Source organism: Cibotium barometz, chromosome 4 (assembly GCF_041138505.1).
Source record: "Cibotium barometz isolate CiBa-2024 chromosome 4, ASM4113850v1, whole genome shotgun sequence".
NCBI classification, from domain to species: domain Eukaryota; kingdom Viridiplantae; phylum Streptophyta; class Polypodiopsida; order Cyatheales; family Cibotiaceae; genus Cibotium; species Cibotium barometz.
This window is the reverse complement of record NC_141049.1, coordinates 66,274,823-66,292,242: the sequence shown is the minus strand read 5'-3', so window position 1 is coordinate 66,292,242 and position 17,420 is coordinate 66,274,823.

Genomic DNA, 17,420 nt, shown 5'->3' with positions numbered 1-17,420 from the left:
GAGCTCAAATTGCAACTACTATGTGTGTGCACATGTGTGTTTAAATTAATACATGTAAGTCAAACCCTTTCCTCGGTGCATGTGTGAGTGTGTGTGTGTTATAAGAAGTTAAACTACTAATACATATAAGAAAGTAGTTGGCATAATGTATACTACAGAGTTAACACACGTACTAACTACATGCAATTCAAATCATAATCCCACACACACACTTCCACCCCTGCCCACACTTTTCCCATTTGGATGACTAAAATATTTTGAAACACTTCCACTCTCTCTCTTTCTCTCTCACACACACACTCACGCACACCCACACACTTTTGATATTCAAATAACTAAATTATTTTTAAAAAAGGCACACACACACACTTTTCCTATTTGAATAAATAAAATATTGACCTCTCTCAAATATTTACTGCTATTCAAATTATTAAAACATTCATAACACTTTCAACTTCAATATAAGGACTCTCTCAAACACACACACACACCCTAAACACAATCACACACATGGCTTAATTAATGCAATAACTCTCTCTCTCTCTCTCTCTCTCTCTCTCTCTCTCTCTCACACACACACACACACACACACACACAGACTTGCTATTCAAAATTTTTAAAAAAATTATAAACTTCCATATTTCTATAAACTTTCATAATATGGAGTTTTATAAAAAAAAAATTTAATAAACTTCCATTTTATAATGTTATTGTTTAGGAATTTGAGTATGGACTATAATTTTTAGGATTGTATGTGTGTATGTATCTCTTGACATTGTGTGTGTGTGTGTGTCTGTGTGTAAAATAATGTATGTAAATATATGTGTGTGTATGTATGTATGTATACATATATATTGGAGAGACGGAAGACTCTTTACACTTGTAGCAAGAGTAGCATGATCCGTGTGTAGCTCAATCCAATGGGATTTGCATCCCTTTCGGAGCTAGGGATTCAACCCGTACCGGTGCACGGAAGCTTATCCATGAATGGAGAAAATGCTATGAACACCACTACCTTGACATAGACTTTACACACACAAGCTCAATCTTGCCATAGCTCATTCACTCATCATCCCACTCATTCAAAGCTAAGCTAATGCATACACAATCTCAAAGCATACTTCATTCTCAAGCACTTACTTCCCTAGCATGCACACAAACCTTGAAGCTTAATATGGAACTTGAAATAAACATGCATTCTCATTCACTACTCAAGCAATGCCTTGCCCATGGATAAGCTACAAGCTATGGAGAAGCTTAAGCTTGAATCCACTACCACACAAAGCCTAATAGAGAATCCACAAGCATCAACAAAGAAGCATGCACACTAGAGAATAGAGATGAGAAGAGAGAAAAACATTATCTCATTGCATTGAATTAGAAGAGCATTGCTCATACAATAGTGTAGATGGGGAGAGAGAAGAGCTTGCACCTCTATGAACAAGAGGGAGAGCTAGTCTCAAGAGAGCTTAAGCATGAGTTTAGCCCAATGTGTTTATTTACACCCATGCGCATGCATACATTAGTTACAATTAAAATTTACAATCAAGTACATAGCAGTCATGTGTCTACTTATATGTATGTATGTATGATTGACAGAGATGGAAGAGGTTACTTGCAATTTTTTTAGCACATGAGGGGTACTATTTCCTTTGAGGAGAGGGTGAATTTGCTGAATTTGAGTGTCGTTTTTTCCATAGTCCAACTTGGTCTGGACCGTGGCCGGTTGAAGCTGTTGGATGGAACAATGTTTATCAGATTAAAATACGTTTATATTTAAACAAATTAGATGAAAATATTACGCTTATGATTATTAAAGAAAGCGTGGGCTTGATTGATCATTATGAAATAGACTCTATTGTTCATGTTGAAAGAGATCAAGTACGACAAGTATTTGATGAAGTTATTAAATGTATCCCAAAACATAAGCTCCTCCGAAAATAAATTTGGTTGTGTTCTTCTTGAGTGACCATCGGTTCTAGATTGCTTTTTGTATTTGAATGGATTTTATTTTTTCATTCTTTTCTTATAATCTTCCTTTTGCTAAATATTAAAAAGATCATGATTGTTATTAATGTATAGTTTGATTATGTTTTATGCAGAGGCATGTCATTAAATATCTTAAAGTTGACATGGCAATAATAAATTGTTAGATACTGTCTTCTTTGAGGAGATGCCACAATTGGGCTTTTTTGGATGCCGGCCTAGCCCAAAATGGAGAGTCCTTAGATTTGATGGGTGGGATGATATTAATCCTCGGTATATTTATATAGTTTTAGACCCTTATAGGCTAGATGACAATCTCAAGCTCCTCTTAATCAAAGAGGCATTAGGATTACTAGATGGTTTTTACATTGTGGGTAGTAGATGTAGGAGCTCTGAGGAAAAGTGTTTCATTTTTAGTGAAATTATGAAGTGTATTCCATTAAGGATGTTGGTAAAGATAATGTAATAAGCTTTTAGTTAATGATGGATGTATCTTTCTCTCTCTGTATCTCTCCCACCTCTCTATTTGTTTGTCTTTCTCTCTCTCTTTCTCTTATACACACACACACACATAACTATCTTTCTCTCTCTCTTTCTCTTATACACACACACATAACACACAATCATGTAATACACAAATAGTTACTCTTACGTTTTATTGTGTATTTGGATTAGAAAAATAGAGAGATGATAAGTTTATTATTTTTTTAGTTTCTTTGTGTGATTGTGTAGAAGGAAGCACAAGGATGATAACATCAGAGTTGGTGATTTCGAATCCAATTATCTGTTCAACTTGAGGTTGGTTTCTTTGTTGGCCTTTTTGTCTTTATCTATTTGTGTTTATTGTCAATATGTAATGCATAGATAAAGAAATTTTTTTAGCTCATATGTATGGTTGGCTAGGCAGAGAGAGAGAGAGAGAGAGAGAGAGAGAGATTACATTAAACATTCTCTATTTCTCTTTTAATCTCATTGAGTGTGTTACCATGTCTAAACAGTTTATAGTATTGGTGTGCTTGGCTACCTAAGATAGAAACATTCCATTTATTAGACTATTGCCTTTAAGATTGTAGAGAGAGTATAATGGGTCTTAGAGAATTTACAAACTATAGTAGCCTTAGAGAATATTTCTTTTAACTTGAGAAACGTTCTTAAAAAAGTTAAAAAAATTTATGATTTTACCAATACATAAAATATAGAGAGACAGTTATATGTATCTCTATGATAGTTTTCTAGGAGGAATCTACATGTGTATAGGCAGTTTTATAGGGTTGGTTATATGTTGGCAAAGATATAAAGAGATAATTATAGAGCCTTAAGATATTAATTTTGAATTTCAGCAAATGGAGATTCAGAATGATAACAACCACTCAAGAGAAGTACTGGCTACTACGGAGGATTCTTCCCCAATGAAGAAGTAGCTTTGTCTACTCCACAGGAGTTGATGAATGTTCGAGCTGCAAAACACCTTGCTATATCAAGGTCTCCATCTGGATAACCAAACTCTAAATGTCTACACAATATTGCGGACATATGCGAGCGCATTGAGAAAAATCAGGTTGCTTGCAAGGAGTTAGAAGCTCTTTGGGATGAGATCCGTGGAAGTGGAAACCAAAGGGGAGATACGCTAAGAGACGAGTTATCTCATCATCTCCACCACGTCCTTGGATAGTAATGGTCGGATGGAGACCAACCAACTAGACATGATTTCTTTCATGGAGAATATGCATTTTGAAATTGGGGAACATCTAGGCGGATGTAATGGGCAATGTAAAGAACAAGTGGATTATCTAAAAGAGCAAGTACGTACTTTAGGCTTGGAGATATTGAGTCTTAAGATATTTGTTAATTGACTCAATGCTATTATGAAAAAGATGAGCCGTATGTTAAAAGCCCAAGTAGTTGCCGAGGGTTTTTGTGAGAGTAAGATGTTTTTACTCAAGGCACAAATTGTATTACAACATTCAGATTTTGCTCTCCCTTTTGGCAATATGTATGAATTTTCTATTTTCTCAAATTAAATACTTATCTCTTTTATTTTGTTCTCTCGCACGTTTTTTATTATGTCTCAACTTCTATTTCCTCCCTCTCTCTCTCTCTCTCTCTCTCTCTCTCTCTCTATCTATCTATCTATCTATCTATCTATCTATCTCTGTGATTGTATATGTTATTACCCTTTATCATTGTAAGAGATGGATTGTATATGTTATGCTCACTTATTCATGTAGGAAATGGTTTGTATATGTTATACTCACGTATGTATTAAAAACTTCTCTAAGAATTACATTGTTATTAAGCTGAGTCTATTTGGAGCAGGGTCACATGTGTGATAATGGCTGTTGAAGTAGAATATTATGTTGGTGTTTGAAGTTAAGAATGTTAAAAAGGAAAGTTAGTATTCGTTATTTTGTGTTTCAAAGGATATTTGTAGATGGTTAGGCGCTATATATACTTGAGTTTGAACCAAGTTCGTCGGCTTCGAGTGTTGGATGCAACACGAGTGTCTTGCCGCCGTAATCATTCAAGGACAAGAGCTTGCATTCAAAAACAAAATGTTGCTAATTTAATGGATTACGTTAATGAAAATGAAATTGGAACATTTGGAAGCGTTGAAAATGAAGAGGAACATAGAGGAATCCATGGTGGAATCCACTTACTCACAAGAAACAAAGCAATGATACCTCAAGAACCTATCAATGAACATCGAAATGTACAGGCATAGAGAGATATGGAACAAGGATCTTTTTCATTTGATTTAAATAAGCCGTGTGTGGATGATAATTTCCATTCTATTTGTTGTGTCGTTGTTGGTGATGTGAAAGATATTAAATGTGAATGTCACTCTATAAGGTGTGTGTTTTCATTTCCTCGGAATGTTAAGCACCCAGCAACTATGGTGGTGTATTTTGGGGATTGCAATCTTCACTCATTAGGATCCCTTACTTATAAGTGCCATTTTTGTAATGCACTAATTTGGGAATGTGAGGTATCAAGAAAGCTAAGACAATATGTGGGGCAAACACTACTGTGGAAGTGGGAATATCTCTTTACTACCTTTGGAAAATCCACCTCTTGCATTGGCTGAGATGCTGCTTGGTAATGATAATGAAAGTAAAGAATACATAAAGAATATCCACTCTTACAATAATGCCTTGGCATTTGTTTCACTGGGTGCTCACTTGGATAATCAGTTCACTAGGGGGGAGGAGTATTTAATTTCCAAATCCATGGTACTACCTATCATTGTGTTGGTTCTGTAATACTTGATGAAACACGAGATCTGGCTCCTCAATTTGCCCAACTATATGTGTATGATACAAAGCATGAATTAGAGAATAGACTTCATGGGATGCCTTCTTTAAATCATAATGTACTCGAGAGGTTGTAAACAATGATGTATGGATATAATCCGTATGCATGTGCACTTCGTACAGTGAGAGAAATGTTGCAGTCAAGTCCACATGCAGATTTGAGAATGGTCATCACTAAAGCGTGATCAACTTCAAGGAAATACTTGGTTCCTATAAGAAGTGAGGTAGCAGCTATCATGCCGGGTCAAGGGGATGATTTACATGTGGGGCATAGAGATATTCAAATAGTGTTGCGCACAGGTGCTATAAAAAAATATCTAACCTGCACCGTTTGTATATGCCTCTATTATATGTTCTATTTCTTCGAGGAGAGGATGGTTGGCATGTTGGAATTCCACTCAATGGTAAAAATAGACAAGATTAAAATGAGGAGACAAATACCGTAACTCAACGGCAATATTATGCATGTAGACTACAAATAAGGGAAGATACAAATGCCTGCCTTCTCTGCGGTGGTCGACTATTGTAGAGCACTACATTGTTGATGCATATAGTAGCATGGAAGAATCTAGATTAGTGTGGATACACAATAATCAGAAAGCATTGCATGCTAAAGTATACCAAGGTCTTGCAGATATGGTTAATTCAAGCGATGGGGTCAACAGAGTCTCTGGGGGCATTGCTGGATGCAGGGTAGTTCTACCATCTTCATATACTGGGGGGCCTAGATATATGCATCAATTGTACTAGGATTCAATGGCAATTTGTAGAAAGACGGGTAAACCTGACCTGTTTATTACCTTCACTTGCAATGCTAAGTGGAATGAAATAACCAATGCCTTACTATCGGGTCACGTTGCCCACACGATCGACCTAACTTGACAGCTCGGGTCACGTTGCCCACGATCGACCTAACTTGACAGCTCGGGTCTATCTCCCGATGCACAACAATGTGATATTCAATGATCAGGATGATTTGCGTGATGTGATTAGTTGTGACAGAAACCAAAGAACATCTTTGACGGAATGGTTCAAAGCTAATCAATTGTATATGGATGCAAGTAGCCTGCTATATGTTGATTTCCCTTGCAAGTGGGTGTGGAATTCATCTCTTCACTCATGGACTAAAAGGAAAAGGGAAAATATGATCGGATGTATGTATAATGTTAGTCCAAGTGCAGGTAAGCAATATTACTTACGCATGTTACTGTGTGCGAAGGTTGTAAATCTTTTGAGGATTTACAAACAGTGAATGGACATTTGTATCCTTGTTTTAAGTCTGCATGTGAAGCTAGAGGAATGCTAGAGAGTGATGAGGAGTGGTATATGTGTCTCCAAGAAGCTGCATTTCAGAAAACAGGATTCCATCTACGTCAATTGTTTGTCATTATAATGGCTTTTTGTGAGCCTATATCCCGTGGACATCTTTGGAATAAATTCTCCACCGAGCTTTCAGATGATTTTTTCCATTCCTTGTTGCAATAGAGAGGGTATGCAGATATTGTTGTTTGTCATTCTTTAGACCTCTTACAATAGTATGGAAAGCGGCTGCATGATTTAAAAGTTTGCCTGTTCCTAATAGATCAAGTGTTGCTAGTGTGTCAACAATGGTTTGTTGATGGAAGAGATGATGTTTGATTCTGTTTAGCAAGCTGATTTTTCCATTTCCATGGAAAGGAGTCTAAATAGTTGTCAATAAAGAGCATTTGATACCATCCTTGAGGCTGTTTCTTTGAATCAGGGTGGTGTTTTTTCCTTGATAGACCAGGTGGATCAAGCAAAACCTATCTTTATAATGCCTTGCTGTCACGATTACGTGGAGAAAATCAAGTTGCATTGCCATGTGCATCGTCTGGAATAGCTGCATTGTTACTTTCAAATGGTCACACAATGCACTCACGTTTTAAAATTCCATTGGTGCTCAATGCCTCTAGCACATGTGGTATCAAATCTAACAACCCATTAGCGGAGGTGTTGAAGCTTGCAAGGTTAATTATTTGGGATGAGGCTCCAATGATACATCGGTACACATATGAAGCATTGGATAGGACATTGAAAGACATTATACAGAGTGATATAGTGTTTAGTGAGAAAGTTATGCTCTTTTGGTGGACTTCAGGCAAATCTTACCAGTTGTGCCAAAGGGATCGTGTGAGGACATTGTTGATGCAACATTATGCCAGTTACATATTTGGAGATATGTGAATGTTCTAAAGCTCACCCAAAACATGCGGGTTAGACAAAGTGCTTATGATTATACAGAACAAGAATTTGTCAAATGGACGTTACAAATTGGAGATAGCTCTATAGGCCATCCAAATAATGAAGGTAGAGTTGCAATACCACCACCATGAATGTTGATCCATGGGAACTCCATTTTGAGTTTGGTAGAATGGGTATACAAAGATCTTCAGACGGTGGAGGATTATGGATGCTTCTTTAAAGACTGTGCTATACTTGCACCACGAAATCTAGAGGTTGATGAGGTTAATGAACTAGCCTTGAGTGAATTGCCCGGTCTTGAAAGAGAATACCTCAGTGTTGATTCGGTTGCTTCTTCCGAGAATAACACAATATTGTACCCAATTGAGTACTTGAACAGTTTGAACTTGGGTGGTGGTTACCCTCATCATCGCTTGATTCTAAAGATTAATGCTCCTATCATGCTGCTCCGCAATTTGGATCCTCAGGGCGGACTTTGTAATGGTATCATATTGATATGCAAGCAATTTCACTCAAAGGTTATAGAAGTAGAAATCATTACACATATAAACATTAGAGACATAGTCTTTATTCCCAGGATAGCATTCATACCTACTATACTGCAATTGCCTTTTGACATGAGAAGGAGGCAATTTCCTATAAGGTTAGCCTTTGGTATGTCAATAAATAAGTCCTAAGGACAAACATTAAGTGTATTGGGACTTTGTCTGGCCACATAAGTATTCACACATGGACAGTTGTACGTTGCTGTCACGTGTTAGATCATCTGATGCAGTGAAAGTGTGTGTAAAGCATTATATGGAACAGGAAAGCAGCATAGAAGGTTCAGCCAAAGTCTTCACAACCAATGTTGTCTACAAGGAGGTTTTCCAAATGGCATGAATCAGAATGTAAATTTAATCTATGCCTAAAAGGTAGAGAACTAGCTATTGATACAGTAGCTTACAAATGCTAGAGACTACATTCATAGATATCTCTGTATCAATGAAGTAAGCATTTGAAAAGAGAATGTTTGCAATGATGTGACGTGTAATCTATGTTGTCTTTTGTTGAGATGGCTGAAGGGTGTCGGTGAGTTCCTCTTTGTTTTTTTTAACATTTGGATAAGCAAACGTTTACTTTTTACTTGCTTTTATATACAGTAGTATTATTTATTTTTCTTGCTTGGCATAAAATATTATATATATATATATATATATATATATATATATATATAGAGAGAGAGAGAGAGAGAGAGAGAGAGAGAGAGAGAGAGGGAGAGGGGGAGAGGGAGACCTTAAAGTGTTATAATGATTGTAAATGATTAGTGTAGTGAGTGTTATATTTGATATCATGGGGTATATTTCTTAGGATGGAGGTGGCAAGGAGATCATTTTCATTTGTTTATGGTGATGGCCAAGATATTGAAGGTAATTATTTTTGAGATTGCTATAATTTAGGTATTATTGTTTTTCATAATTTATGTAATATTCATGGTTGAATTGTAGACCCTCCATTTTGGAAAGGACAAGCAACATCATCTCTAATTATCGAACTGTTAGAGAGCACCGGTGTTTTACGGTATATATAGAAACCTATTTTTTATGTAGCTTTTTCGTTTTGTTTGATAAATTTATATTGCTATTGATACATTCTTTTCACAACAGGGAATATCTTTATTTTTTAGAACCCACATTATTGCTGGGTTTGTATGGTCAAGACCCTTACAACAACGATAGCTTTGGGCTCCTTGGAATTTACAGTCTGAGATTACAAAAGATCGCGAGTCAACTTCATGTCCATGTAATGTGTGTGGACTATGAAAAGCATGATAGGTTAGATTTCCGAGTCATAGGCACTGGACAATACAAAATTTTTTGATTTGCTATCTACAAGCCTGTTCAAACCCCATTCGCCTCAAATATTGATCCACCAAATAAGTTATGTAAAGTTTTGTTGTTTTCCTTATTTTTTTTCACGAAAAGTATATCTTGCAATAGCTAATATTTTTTTCTTAAATATTTTTTGCCAGATGGAGGCGAGGAGTATAGGCTTCCAAGGAGAGATAATCCAGTTGTCCGAAGATTGTTTTAAAGCTTTGATCAGGTGTGATGAGATTGTCAACATTATATTGGGTTGGAGTGCTAGCTGTTTATTTACGCCAAGTTTGGTGCTTTATTCAATGAAATTAAGTGCTTTAGGAGCTTCTACATGGATATATATGGCAAGCATGGTGTGTTTGTATATAGGTTGGCAAGTTAGGGACCATGGGGACCATCATGGGCTTCAAATATAAGGCTTATTTTTACTTACCCTTCGAGGGGACGAGTGTTTCTTTTCTTTTTTTTTGCAATTGGCTGGAATTAGAAAGTCAAAAAACACACACACTCGATGGCACTCTTAAGTTGACGCTTTTCAATTCTCAAAAGTACATAATCTCCAATTTTAAAAGATATTACTTTATGTTTATGGTTTGCTTTCTTAACATATTGTTCTTGGGCATGAGCAATAAAATGTTTTACATCATTCAAAATGCTACTAAAATCAATAGTGAATCGATCAGTACCTTCGATTTTGTGGGAAAGTCTAGTTGCCGGAATAGGCAAAGGTTTTCCATACATAATTTCGAAAGGTGCTTGACCAGTAATTGAATGAGGAGTATTATTGTAAGCAAAGTGGAGAAGATGAATGTACTTATCCCATGAATTAGGTTATTGGGAAACATAGGCTCTGAGTAGATCCAAGATAGTACTATTAGTAACCTTAGTTTGTCCATTCATTTCTAGATGGAAAGCTATGGAAAAATCTACCTTAGTGCCTAAGTTGGAGAAAAGAGTGATCCAAAAGTTACTGCAAAATCTTAAGTCTCTGTTAGAAACAATGATTTTTGGCAATCCATGATGTACAAAGATTTGTTTGATAAACATAATCACGGCTTGCTGAGAAGTCAAAGTTTTCTTACAAGGTAAGAAATATGCTTGCTTACTTAAACAGTTAACTATAGTCCAAATCATATCGATGTAGTAGGCAAACTTGTAATGAAGTCCATAGATATTTGTTCCCCAGTATGATTAGAGATTGGTAGAGGAGTAAGAAGTCCTTGGATATTACCTTTGTAGCTTTTAATTTTTTGACACAAACAAAACATTCAGCTACAAATTTTGCTACATCTTGTTTAAGATAAGGCTAAAAGCATTCTCTAGAGACTAATTGTAGAGTAGTTGAAACACCTTGATGACCCATATATAGTGGTTAATACATTTCCTCCAATATGAATTGTTTAAAAGGTTATGTAATACACAATGTCTTTTGGAAGAAAAGATAACCATCATGGCATGAATAATAACGAATAGGGTTCTAATTATTGTCTCTCAGTTTAATCCAAATGTCAAAAAAAATTTGGGTCCTTATCATAGGATTCTCTCATAGGACTCATCAATGGTTCAATTTAAATAATAGAAACGTTGTGAACACTTGGATATCTACTTAAAGCATCTACCACAACATTTTATTTGCCTAGTTGATATTGAATCATGGGTTGAAAACTTTGGATAAATGCATCCCATTTGATAAATTGATCAGAGATCAATGGCTTGGTCAACAAATGACAAATGCTTTGCTAGTCTTTCTTGATTAAGAATTCAGATCCCATTAAATAATGTTTCCAAAGTCTTAAAGCATACACAACATCAGCTAATTCTTTGTCATATGTACTATAATTACTTTCTGCTAGTTTGAGCTTACAACTTTCATAAGCAATGGGATGTCCATCTTGTATAAGAATAGCACCAAAGCCTTGTCCACTTGCATCAGTATAACTACAACAAAGAATGGTCATTGAAAATGTGGTAGTGTAAGAACTGGTGCATGGGTCAATGATTTCTTAAGTTTAGAGAAGGAATGATCCTGTCTACTTCTCCAATCAAAATATTTAGCTTTCTTAAGAAGTTCGGTCAAAGGATGTGCAATGTATGCAAAATTTCTAACAAACTTCCTATAATAACTAAATAATCCAAGGAAAGATCCGAGTTCCTGAATATCACATGGTCTAGGCTAATTAGCAATGCTTTCGATCTTTTTGGGGTCTACTCAAATACCATCAATAGAAACAATGTGTCCTAGATATTCAATTTCATCTTGAAAGAATTTTCTCTTTTCAGAATTGACATAAAGCTGATTCTCTTGAAGAAGTGAGAACACTTTTCTAAATGTTATTCATGTTCTTGACGATTCTTTCTGAAAACTAAGATATCATTGAAAAAAACTACAACAAAACTAAGAAGTGAGAACACTTTTTCTAAGTGTTGTTCGTGTTGAGACGATTCTTACTGAAAACTAAGATACCATCGAAAAACACTACAATAAAATTTTGATATTTCAAGAATATTCTATTCATCATTCTACTGAAAGTAGCCAGAGCATTAGTCAAACCGAATGGCATAACTAAAAATTTATAATGACCAATTTGGGTTCTAAAGGCAGTCTTGAAGATATCTCCTTCATCCATTCGAATCTGATGTGATAACCAGACTTTAGGTCAATCTTGCTAAAGACTTGGGCTCCCTTAAGCTTATCTAGTAAGTCATCCACTCAAGGTATCGAATATCGATTCTTGATAGTAATCTTGTATAGGGAATGATAATCTATACATAATCGATATGTTCCATTCTTCTTTTTAACGAGAAGAACTGGAGCACCAAATGGAGAACTGTTGGGTCTAATCAATTCTTTCTCTAAAAGTTCTTAAACTTGCCTTTGGATCTCTTTTTGCTCAAGAATGTTGACTTGATAAGGATCTTTACATGGCAGGTGCGCTACCATGAATTATTTCAATCCTATGGTCTTCTGGACGAGGCTTGGGTAAGCTAGGAGGTGAATCATCCATGAAGCAGTTAGAAAACTTAGAGATGAAAGGGTCATGAGACACATTTGATTTGGAGTCATCTTGAGTAGTAAGCTGGTTGAAAAAAATAAAGAATGTCTTTTCCTTTTTTTGTACAACTCTTTTTCTTGGGTATGAGTCAAAAATGGTCTTAAGACACCCTTGGTCTGACATTGGAGACAAATTTCTTTGTCATCTTTTATTAACCACATGGTATGAGTTTCATAGTCAATCTGGAGATTATGCTCATGTCTCCATGGCATACCTAAGATAATATCCACACCTTGCAAAAGAGCGACGTGGAATATTCTCTTTTCTTTTAGTAAACCCATTTCTAATTCTAAATCCTTAACCTCTTTTGTGCAGTTGTACTAGTATCCTGAAACACAGCTTTTACTTTGTAACTAGAGTATAATGCATCTAGGTTAAGTGCTTTCAATGCTTTTTCATAAATGAAATCATGCGAGCTACCATCATCATGCAGTATAGAAATTGATTTTCCTTTTATTTTACCTTGAATTTTCAATAAAGCATGAATTGAAAACTTACCTTCATTCGAATAATTGGGATCAGAATTGCCCTCTTGCTTGAAAGAATCATCATCATCTTCTTCAATAACATTAAGTCGAGCCACCGATGCGAAATTCTTCTTCTCCTCAGGACAGTCTTGTGTGAGTTGTCCTTCCTTGTGACATTTGTAACACTTGAAGACTCGATTCTTTGGTTGACCATTCGAGGGTTTGTTGTTGTTGTCCTTTCGAGCATCTCCTTTAATCACATCTTTACCCTTGTGCATCCTGGATTTATCAAAAGTACTAGCACGGAAAGAAGGTTTAGTAGACTTTATAAAAGACTTATCGTGCATCATGAAATCTCTAGAAGTAGATGTTTTACGTTCAGAATTTAAAGCGAGATCCATAGTTGAATTAGATTCATGCGGATGAAATATATTAATGTCAACCCTAATGGTAGACTTAAGTTGAGAAATGAATTTCCTTCGTTGCTTTTTTTCCTTGACTTTTTCAATTACTTGAACCTATAAAAGAATGTCTCAAAATTTATCAATGTAGGCTTGGACATTCATTCTCTTTCTCGATCTAGCGTAGAGTGTCCCATCATTGACGCGCTTTAGCCTTGTACTGAGATAGTAGAAAATGCTTCTTTAAGAGTTTCTAGAACTCTTTCCATGTTGAAGGTCTATGTTTACCCTGCTTAATGACATTCCACCATAAGGCAGCACTTTCGATCAAGTGATTACAAGAACATTTAATTTTTTCCTTTTTCGAGAACTTTTTGCCTGATAAATAGTCATCTAATTAGCTAAGCCATGCGATAAGAACTTGTGCATCCTTTTTTCCATCATAGTTCTGGAAAGTGAACGCCTTTCGGTGGCGACTAATTCGTGAATCTTTCTCAGAACTTTGAGCACACAAGGTAGCTTTGATAGTGCGTCTAACATGATCACTTTCCTCCTCGTCAGAGTCAAGTCGAAAGAGTCATGCTTGTGCTTGGAACGTTTTACTTGACGGTCTAGTTTACGTCGGAGCAATTTTCCCTTGCAGTGCTATTTTTTGCTCTTGCATAGTGGGTAGTGTAGGTAAAGTAGCCATTTCAATTAAATAGATAAAGAAAGTGCGATTTAATAATGCAAATAAATAAATGGAGATGAAAAAGTTAGCCCTTGAATCGTTGAATTCGTCGTCAAATGGCTGGTGTAGGCACTATTCTCCAAGAATTTGCTGATATTTCTTTGATGTCCTTTGATGCCAAAAATTTTATTGCCAGAGGCCTCCAATATTTCGGAAAAAGATATGGAATATTTTTTAAAATTTTTCTGTAAATTTTCCTACAACCTGAAAATCTGATTTTTTCCTGAATTGCCCCTTTGGTTGTACTCCCCTTCTTTTTATTCAATATCTCTTGAATTGGTTGGAGATAAGCTTTTAAGGCTTTGCCCTCTTTTTTTTTGTAAAGCTTTAATATTAAGATTTTAACAAAGCTTACAAGCACATCTCTAGAATCCGCTGTGTGAGCTCCCCATGGGACCTCCATGAACCTGCTATGAGAGAATAGGGCAACTCTCCACCCGACCGCCGGATATAGGAACCCTAGCAGGCTAAAATAGCTCTAGCTGTCCACACTAGTCCGGACTCCCCTAAACCACCCAAATTCCGCCTAGTCCTACCGGTGTCCTGACACTACTCCCCCCTTTTGGAAGAGTTTTCGTTCCTCAAAAACAAAGGTAGGATATCAGGTCTTGAGAGTACCAACGTCCTCCCAAGTTGAACCTTCTTTTGGTATGTCCTTCCACTTAATTAGACACTGTTGTTTAATTCTGTGACGAGTTCACTTCTCTTATAAATCCAAGGTGCGCTCTGGCTCATGTGGTAACACCGGAGGCTCAATTTAAATCTACAAGAAGACTTGTATCCACCACATTGGCATCTTTGCCTAGTCGTTTTCGTAAGACGACTAACATGAAGAAGAACTAGGTGAACCTTGGAATGTTTTGGCAGAGCTAACTTGTAGGAAACTTCACCTACACGCTTAAGTATTGTGAAAGGCCCACAATACCTAGGCGACAACTTTGGCACTTTGCTTGTCTTCAAAGTTTTTGAACTCGGGGGAACTTTGAGAAATACTTGGTCACCTTTTTCAAATGTGAGCACTCTGCGGTCTTCATCCACATAATGCTTGTAACAATCTTGGGCACATTTAACATTTTCCTTAGCGATCTTTAGCATATCATGATGATCTTGCAGAAAATCTTTCACTTTTTGAATTCTTTCAGTAGCTAACCCCACAACTATTGGAGATCGGGGTTGAAACCCATACATAAGCATGAAAGGACTAAAGCCTATAGCGACATGCTTGGCACTATTGTAGGCAAATTCTAAAATTGGCAACAAGTAATCTTCCCAATTCATTTGCCGTTTACTCACATATGCTCTTAGCATATCCTCGAGTACTTGGTTGACCCTTTTGTCTGACCATCACTCCACAGTCATTGAGGATTCTGCTGACTGCTGTCCACACAGGGTACACCTCCTTGCACTCCTAAAAGGCATGCCTCATAGATTCCTTATGGGTTTTGCACCTGGGACAGTAAGGGTTCCCTTGTCTCCACTTGCTGGTTATGCCCCTAACTGGTAGTTTCCTGTTCAGTATTCTCCACATGAGTAAGTCCAATCTGCCTGAGCCTGTAGAGCCCCATGTCTGCCTGGCTCTCTGCCTGCAATAATCCACTGTCAGAGTGCAGTTTTCCTTCTTCCAGGCAATAGCTATTCTCATAGCCCATTTCTGTCTAGACACCTTGGGTCTTATGCTTGGGAGGGACCAATACTTGATGCTAACATTTGTGGTCACCATTGGGGAGGTGGGCCATTCCCACCTGATATTACTCAGTACATGTAGCATCAGTCTTTGCGAGGTCTTTGCTCTTCATTGTTGTTAAGTGCATTCCATCTACCAGCAGGGATCAGCCATTGTTTAGTAGTAGAGCACCAAATGTCCTTGAACTTTGCCAGACCCTTTGCTTCCAGCCTTTTTGCTACTCTGGGGTTAGCTTCCACTACTGGGACACCATTTTGCATTGCATCTTTGCAAAGCCATATGCTCTGCTCTAGGGATGAGTCAAACCGGGAACCCATCCATACTGCCTCCTTAGTTGTTGCTTTCCAGTTGTTTACTAGCTTCATGGTAAGGGAGGAGTTCCAGCCCTTTAGCTTTTCAGGGTGCATTAGCTTATCAATCCTGCTTGTATTGAGCCATTGGGAGCCTTTAAGTGAGGCCTGCTCAATTCTCCACTTAATAATCTCTGCCCAAGGTTGTGGGCTGTCCAGTTTGGGAATCCATTTGTTAAGCAGGCCTTGAGCCTTAGCTATGATATCAGGGATCCCCCAGCCCCCTTCCTCCCTAGGAGAGCAGATCTGCTCCCATGAAATGAAGGGCCAGGTCCTCTTATCTGCAAAACTCCAGAGGAATTCTATGAACTGCATTGCAAGCTTGTTCCAGTCATTACCTGAGAACTTCAGTAGTGTGGCAACATACACAGGAAGTGCCATGAGGATGTGCCTTAGTGCAATGATTCTGCCAGCCAAGCTGAGTCTTAAATGGGCCCTGGCTTTGATTTTCCCTCTGATTCTATCACTAAACCAAGTAAAACATTGGTGGGGAGTCAACCCCAGCCCTATAGGGCAACCCAAATATCTGATAATCTTCCTAGGACCCAAGTCCTTCAACCCCAAAGAGGCCAAACAGTCATCCCTATCAGAGAAGCTTAGTTTAATACACTCTGTTTTGTGAGGGGCAATTTTGGAGCCTGACACAGCACAGAAATTGTCATACATTTGCATCAATCCCTTGATAGATTCTTCACTGCACTGCACTATGTTGCAATTGTCATCTGCAAAGAGTTGGGTGGCGAAGGGTTGACCTTGGGGCAGCATCAGAGGCTTCAAGGTACCCTTCTGAATCAGTTTGTCTACATTTCTCAACAGAGGGTCAGTTTTGCTAGGGCAAAGAGCAGGGGGGCCAATGGGCACCCTTGTCACAGATCTTGCTAGTTGAAAGCCATCAGACACATAACCATTGATCTGAATCTGTGCACATGCATTGCTGAAAAGTGTCTTGACCATTCCAAGAAACTGCATGCCAAAGCCCATTTTCTCCACAACTGCTACTAGTAGGTATTCCCAGCCTACCCTGTCATAAGCCTTCTCTAAATCCATATTGATCATTACATGTTCAACCCCTTGATCAGAAGCCCACTCCATGGCTGTGATTACATTTAGGATGGCTTCATGGATACTCCTCCCCTGAACAAACCCAAACTGCATAGGGTGAACTACTCTAGCCACAATGGCTTTAATCCTGTATGCCATGGCTTTAGCCATAACCTTGTAAACTGTGTTGAGCATGGTCAAGGGCCTGTAGTTTTTTATCTCCAACCTGTCACCTCCCTTGGGTATCAGCTTGATCAGCCCTGTGTTAATGTCCTGTGGATATCACCATTAGCTCTGAATGCATTAAGCAGGTCA